Source organism: Pleurodeles waltl, chromosome 8 (genome assembly GCF_031143425.1).
Source record: "Pleurodeles waltl isolate 20211129_DDA chromosome 8, aPleWal1.hap1.20221129, whole genome shotgun sequence".
NCBI lineage: Eukaryota > Metazoa > Chordata > Amphibia > Caudata > Salamandridae > Pleurodeles > Pleurodeles waltl.
In genome coordinates, this window is record NC_090447.1 from 761,282,795 (window position 1) to 761,289,826 (window position 7,032).

Genomic DNA, 7,032 nt, shown 5'->3' on the forward strand with positions numbered 1-7,032 from the left:
GTGAAGTATTGTAGAGTAGAGTACGGTCAAGTCAGGTGGCATGGCATACTGTAGAGTGTAGTACATTGTTATATAGTGTAGTGACATATGGAATGCACTACAGTGGAGAGTGCAGAGCAAGACAAATCTTTCAAATTAAAGTGCCATCTTGTACGTATAGTGCAGTGGTATGTCATAGAGTGTTGGAAAGTGTTGTAGAGTGGATTAGAGAGTTGTACACTGGGGTGCAGGGGTGTAGAGTAGAGTAGAGGGTTGTAAAATGTTGTGTAGGGGCATAGAATGGAGTACAGTGTTCTTCAGTGGTATCAAGTGTAGTAGAGTCTTGTAGAGTGGAGTTGCATGAGTGGAGCATACAGTGGGGAAATGTAGAGTCGAGAGTTTTTCAGTGCTATGGAGTGGGGTAATGTGTCATACAGTAGAGTAGAGTGTACTGGAGTCCAATAGAGTGGTGTAGCATAGAGTGGAGTACAGTGGTGTGGAATCAAGTATAGCGCAATGGCATAGTATACAGTGGAGTAAAGTTTTGTAGAGTGGAGTGGTGTGTGATACAGTGGAGTGGAGTAGTATGTTGTAGTCTGTTGAATTTTTTTGTTGAGTGGAGCAGAGTGTCACAAAGTAGATTAAAGAGTTGGACAGTGAAGTGGCTTGGAGCAAAGTGTGTACAGTATGGTAGAATGGAGTGGGCTAGACATTTGTACACTTAAGTTACATAGAGTAGTGTACAGTGCAATGGCATCGAGTGGAGTATTAGAGTACATTAGTGAACAGTAGAGTAATGTCTCATAGAGCAGAGTACATTAACTAGGGTAGAGGGCATAGAGGGAGTATCATACAGAATAGTGTTGTAAAGTGCTATAAAGTAAAGTAGAGTGCCGTAATCTAATACTGACAGCAGTAAGTTGTTGTACACTGTAGTGCCATACAATGCAGTATAGTGTGGTACAACGGAGAGGCATGCATTTTTATTGAGTGGAGTACAGTGTTATTGAATGAATTTCAGTAGAGTGTAGTTGGGTACAGTGGATTGGCATGTAATGGAGGTGTGTAGAGTGTAACGGTAAAGATTAGAGTGTTGATCAATCCAATAGCACACAGTGGAGTGGTGTACAGTGGTGATTCACATAATGAAGTAGCATTGAGTGAAGTGAGGTAGAGTGGAGTTTAATACAGTGGAATAGCGTAGTGTGCAGTTTCATAGAATGGAGCCGGCATACAGATAAATATCCTGTCTTCAGAAGACTACTTAAGAGTTAGCTCTTTCCTACATAACCACCATACTTGAATGCTAATGCACAGCATAACCCTGTGTATGTAAACATTTACAATTTGATTATAGGTATATATGTAGATATGCGTATTTCTTTGTACAAACATGTGTAACAACTATGGTTTTAAAAATTATAGATGCTCTTTAGGTCTGCTTAACTAAGGTATGTATTACTTACAGTTAAATATGTATATATTATTCTATGCTTAACATGATTATAAATCATTGCAGTTTTTTACATAAGTTGTTTGATTAGATGCTTATAGGTTTCTACTTTTTTATCTATCACAATAGGCAAATATCATCATACATTTATATCTACTAGCCCTTCATTATTGAAATATTTAAGAAAAGATTAAAAAAAACAAAAAAAACATTGAGCTATAAAAAACACAATAGATTACCTTTGAAAACAGCAACACTTGAAAGTCTGCATTTATACACAATACAGCTTTACCTCTCAAAATATTATCTTACTTATGCAGAAATACCCTTTCTAGGTAATCATGTATCTATATATTTATTACTTTACTCCTACTTTAGAAGAAAACAGTGTTCACTCTCTCCAATGCACTACTCTGTCTCACCCTACACCTCTCTCATTCTATCCTCTATCTCCACTCTCTGACACATCCCAAACCTTATTCCTCTACTTTAATCTAAAAAAATAATTCTTTCTAGACTCTTCCCTCCTCTATCCCTTCTGGCTCACCCCGAACCTCATTTTCTTCAATGATCTCCCCTTCAAAATTCTTCCCTCATGTATCTCTCCTTTGACTCATCCCAAGCCTCATTTTACTACTATGATCTCCCTAAAACCCTAAACCCTTTCTACAGATTCTTCCCTCCTCTATCTCTCCTTTTACTCATCCCAAACCTCATCTTACCACTATGATCTCCCAATTAACATTTTTTAGATTCTTCCCTCTTCTATCCCTCTATTATTCTATTCAATCCAACTAACAGACTCACATGTCCACCTCTCAAACTAACTCAGAGTCAAAAAAGCTTTTTTCGGCTCAAATGGAAGCTATAAAAGCACACATATATAATACATACATTTAAGCATAAAACATAACTAAAACAGTTATGAAAAACTCATCAAGCTAGCTGCAAGTAACTATAGCTGCATAAAGTGCCAGGGTGCAGTAAAATATGCAATGTAGTCCATTTTCTCTCCTGGCTAGTGCTATATATAAAGCACTTCGCTATCTGTAAAACTCGCCAAACAGGTTTGTATGTGTACATAAAATGACTAGGCACATTAAAATATACAGTATATTTCATTTCCTCTCCTGCCTAACGCCATACGTGACCCATGTCTCCCAAATAAGTTTATATGAGCAAAGTGAATGTTACAACTCTCTAAGATAATATTGTAGGCTTTATATGAGGATATACTTTCACTTTCCAATACTTCTCTTACTTCTAACTACAGAGGCAAGGAAGCGGTACACAGTATGACACACTGTATCAGTTTGTAGCAGCTGCAAATACTCCAGTGTCTAAATAAGATTCTGCATATGTAGCTTCATAAAAAAGAGCAAGTGGAGTTGTGACTGCTGTGCTAATGAACTGAATGGACATGGGAGCAAATATTTACTTTTATACACTCTTGAGGGGGTAGGATACTAAGAATTGAGCCACCCCAGCCTGAATCTAATATGGCAAAACCTTTTATGTTTTAAGTAAGTAGGGCTCAGTGGCTGGAGTGGTACTTAAAGGGAGACATAACTCTGCCTTCTTCTTAATTTCAGCCTCCTATTTATTTTCTATTAGCAATTTTTCCCTTTGGCCTATTATTAAAACTTTATCAGATTGGTTTATTACTAGCAGGCAATTGAAAAAAATCCCTTCTTATGATCAGATGTAAATTTTTAACTAACATATGTTAGTCAATTAATTTTGCAAACCCAGTTCAGTTTGAGGCAATCAGCGATTACAGCTTGAGTCATTGCTGCCTCTGGCCTAGACCATACTGACAGCTACAACAAAATCGGTGCCAGCCTCAATGTGTTCCCTGTGTGTTGACGTCCCATTTCCTCATGTGCTAATACAGAAGGGATAAAACTCGGCAGGGACAGTAATCTATGAAGAAATGTGTCTTCACTGCCTGGTAATTGGAAATGGTCACCACAACCCCCACACCTTAGGTTACAAGTGGTACAGGTCTGGGTTTATATATTGTGATGGTAGCTTTCCAGGGCATGGACCCTAACCTTGCTGCAAATCTAAACAGGGAAGCTGTGACTTGTTCATGCTGGATTAATCTCACATTCTTCAGATGCCTTCAAGCGATCTTATTATCAAACGAGATCCCCAGATATGAAAAAGAAGTTGGGCATTTAAGAGTGTTCCCGTTTACATGAATGCAAATAGGCCTACTCTTGGGGCATCCACAGACCATTGCATATGATTTAGATGTATTTGTTGCAAGGCCCAGGTCAGACATAAATTTTACAAAGGTGTCTAAAAGTTTTAATAGTCCCAAGCCTGTTTTGACAATGAGGATGCAGTCATTTGTGTACATCAGGACAGGTAGTGAGTGGTTCCCTATTCTGGGTGGGTCGGCTGCAGCCACCACCAGATGGTCATCAAGGCCGTTAATGTGAATGCTAAACAGAAATGGCACCAGCACACACCCCTGTCTAACCCTCCCCACCTGGCCTCGGTGTGCAGTTGGCAGAAAGACGAACAATGCATAGATTAACGCCCTAGCTTGCAAGCATGTTCTACAATTTTGAGCTTTAACATGCCAAATGCTGCACTCAAGTCCATAAACGCCAAGTAAAGACAGTCTTTTTTGGTGAGCACATATTTACACATTAATAGGTGGTGGTTTAAACATTGGTCCACTGTCCCTATGCCCTGTTTAAAGCTATACAGTGCAGGAGATAGAATAATGTTCTCAGTATTCAAGTTGGCCCAGTAATATTCTTCCCAGTACCTTGGCCGTAGAATCGATCAGAGAAATGAGCCCATAGCAATGGGGGTCACTCATATCACACTTTTTGAAAATAGGAATAATTATTGCCCTGGACCAAGATTTGGGGGCCGGCATACACATATGCGCAGTCCCCCTTGCCGACACCGGAGCCAAGAATGATAGGTATTCTCTGAAAAAGTCAATAGGAACTCTCTCTGGGCCCGGGGCCTTTGTACTCGAGCACCTACTCACAGCTGACATGACATCTTCACAGTAATTGCTAGCAGCTCAGAATTCCTCCCAACTCACCATGCCAACTATAATACTGCTCTGTCCACAAACTGGTTCAGTGAAGTCTTAGAGGCAAGCAAAATAGCTGACCCACAAGGGTTCTAGAATAGTCAACTCAGTAGGGGAGGAGGGGCTATTCGAGAAGAAGGATGCGTAACTACTCTTCAGACTTGTGACATATTGTTCCCTTCACTTGCAGTGACAAGCTGTTTTCACGCCTCTGTTCTAAGATATCCTTTCCATCTCTTAATCCTGTCTTTATAGTGGTTCCTTCATGCACAAATTACGACCTGTTCCCTTGAGCGAAATGTGTCTGCATTTATGAGACTTCTAGGTGCTTGTGAACATGTTTTGTCAAACCATTTATGAGGCCTAGAGACGTATCGGTGTATTGAAGCCACTAGTCCCCCAGTATCTTTTTGGGGTCATGATCTGCATTTTGGCATATCTCGAAATGCACCTTCTGGTTTTCCTGGAGCATTTAAAAAAAAAAAATAGGTTTGATGTCCAGCCACTTCCGCTGTACTCCCCTGTTTCTTGTAAATTCAATCTGACTAACCAGTTCTTCTGCCTCTCTGGTTAGACCTAGGCTGAGGCTTAGTATCAGAAGGTTATGATCACTAATGGGAGATAATAAGATCTGGAAATTGCACACTCTATTAATCCACAATTTAGGCAGCAATATAAAGTCAATCATAGACCCTTTGCCCCGGCCAGTAAATGACGATTACTTAAGAATGTTTGTGGCTGCAAGGTCTACAATAAAGATCAAATCATGGAGCTTTATTAACCTATTCCTTTTGTCGCCACAGAGGGCATGATTAAACTGAGAGAAATTACACAAATCCATGCCATTGCCCTCCCCCCGCAGACAAGTTTGTCAGCAATTGGGCATAATCTTAAAGTCCCCTCCCTACACAATAACAAAATCCTCATTCAGATTTAGCAGCAAGGTATGCAACACGCAGGAAAGTGGCTCAACAATTTGTACATTTTGGCTCCGAAAATTGTTGTGATCAAAATTGAAAAGTACTACCAGGGAAATCCCTGTCAATGACAAACACAGAGACCCTCATTATGAACCTGGCGGTAAACACCGTTGACCACTGTGCCGACGGCGAACAGAAGACCGCCATTGGCGGTGAACAGAAACCCGCCATATAATGAATCAAAAATTTGAATCCGACAAAAACCACTCTGCCACCAGTCACCGCCAGGACCTTGTCGGTGGAAATGCTGGACCTCCCACCCCGCCACCGCTGATCACACCAACACCCCGCTCATCAAATAATGAAGCACAAATCACTGCGGCGGTCAGTGGAAGCCGAACGACCATTGGCGGTGCAGACCGCCAAGGGCGGCAAGTGGACCCAACAGTAAGAAGTGCTCACATTGGATAGGTTAGAAACCCACACACATGACACACATCCACAACACTATAAAATACTCACAGACACATCCCACAATCCTTTGCAATGAAAGTAGGTCAACTAAGATAGAAAACACCAGAAGCAGACACAGAACTCCACAACCCACAATACTTACACACAACCACACAAGAGCACCCTCACCTAGATCCACACAAGACACCATTCACAACACTCACCATGGCACCCCCCAAACACCCACGCTTCACAGAAAGGGAGCTAAGGACCATGGTGGACGAGATCCTGAAGGTCCAGCCACAACTATTCGGGGCACAGGTGCAGCACACACCCATCGCCAGGAAGATGGAGCTATGGCAGACAATAGTCAACAGGGTCAATGCAATGGGACACCATCCACACACTAGGGACGACATCCGCAAGAGATGGAATGACCTGCGGGGGAAGGTCAAATCCATGGCATCCAGGCCACATTGCAGTCCAGAAAACTGGGGAGGACCTCCACCAACACCACCGACTACACTGACTGGGAGGAAAAGGTACTGGCTATCCTGCACCCAGAGGGCCTCACTGGACTCACTGGAGGAATGGACTCGGGTAAGTTATCTACAATTACCCCATATCATCACACCTGTAATGCATGCACGACCCTACCCCTCCAGCACCCACCAGGATCACTACCCCACCCAGCCCACAAGCACTTAATCCAGTCCCCCTGCATGCCCACTAACCCGCTAACAGGCCCACATCCCTCCCCCTGTGCACAGCCACCCACCCCTGCAAGGAAACACAATGGCCTTACAGCACCCACAATGCACCTCCATGTCCCAAGCTAAAAGCAATACTAACATCACCAAAGCATCCTGCATGGCCCCAAAGTGTGTAACCTGCACAAACCCGCCCAGGCCTATGCACCCCATCCCACCATGCTAATGTAACAGACATGTCCATTCCTCCCAACAGGCACCACCACCCTGACGGACAGGACAAGGAGTGGCAGTGCCCCACAGGGAGACAGAGGCACCTTCCAGGACACTGGGGATGGAACCCTGGACAATGACGATCAGCTTGGCCCCTCACACAGTCCTAGAATGTCAACATCCAGCATCCCCACCCAGGATACCACTGACACCCCTACCACCCAGGCAATAACATCCGCCCAG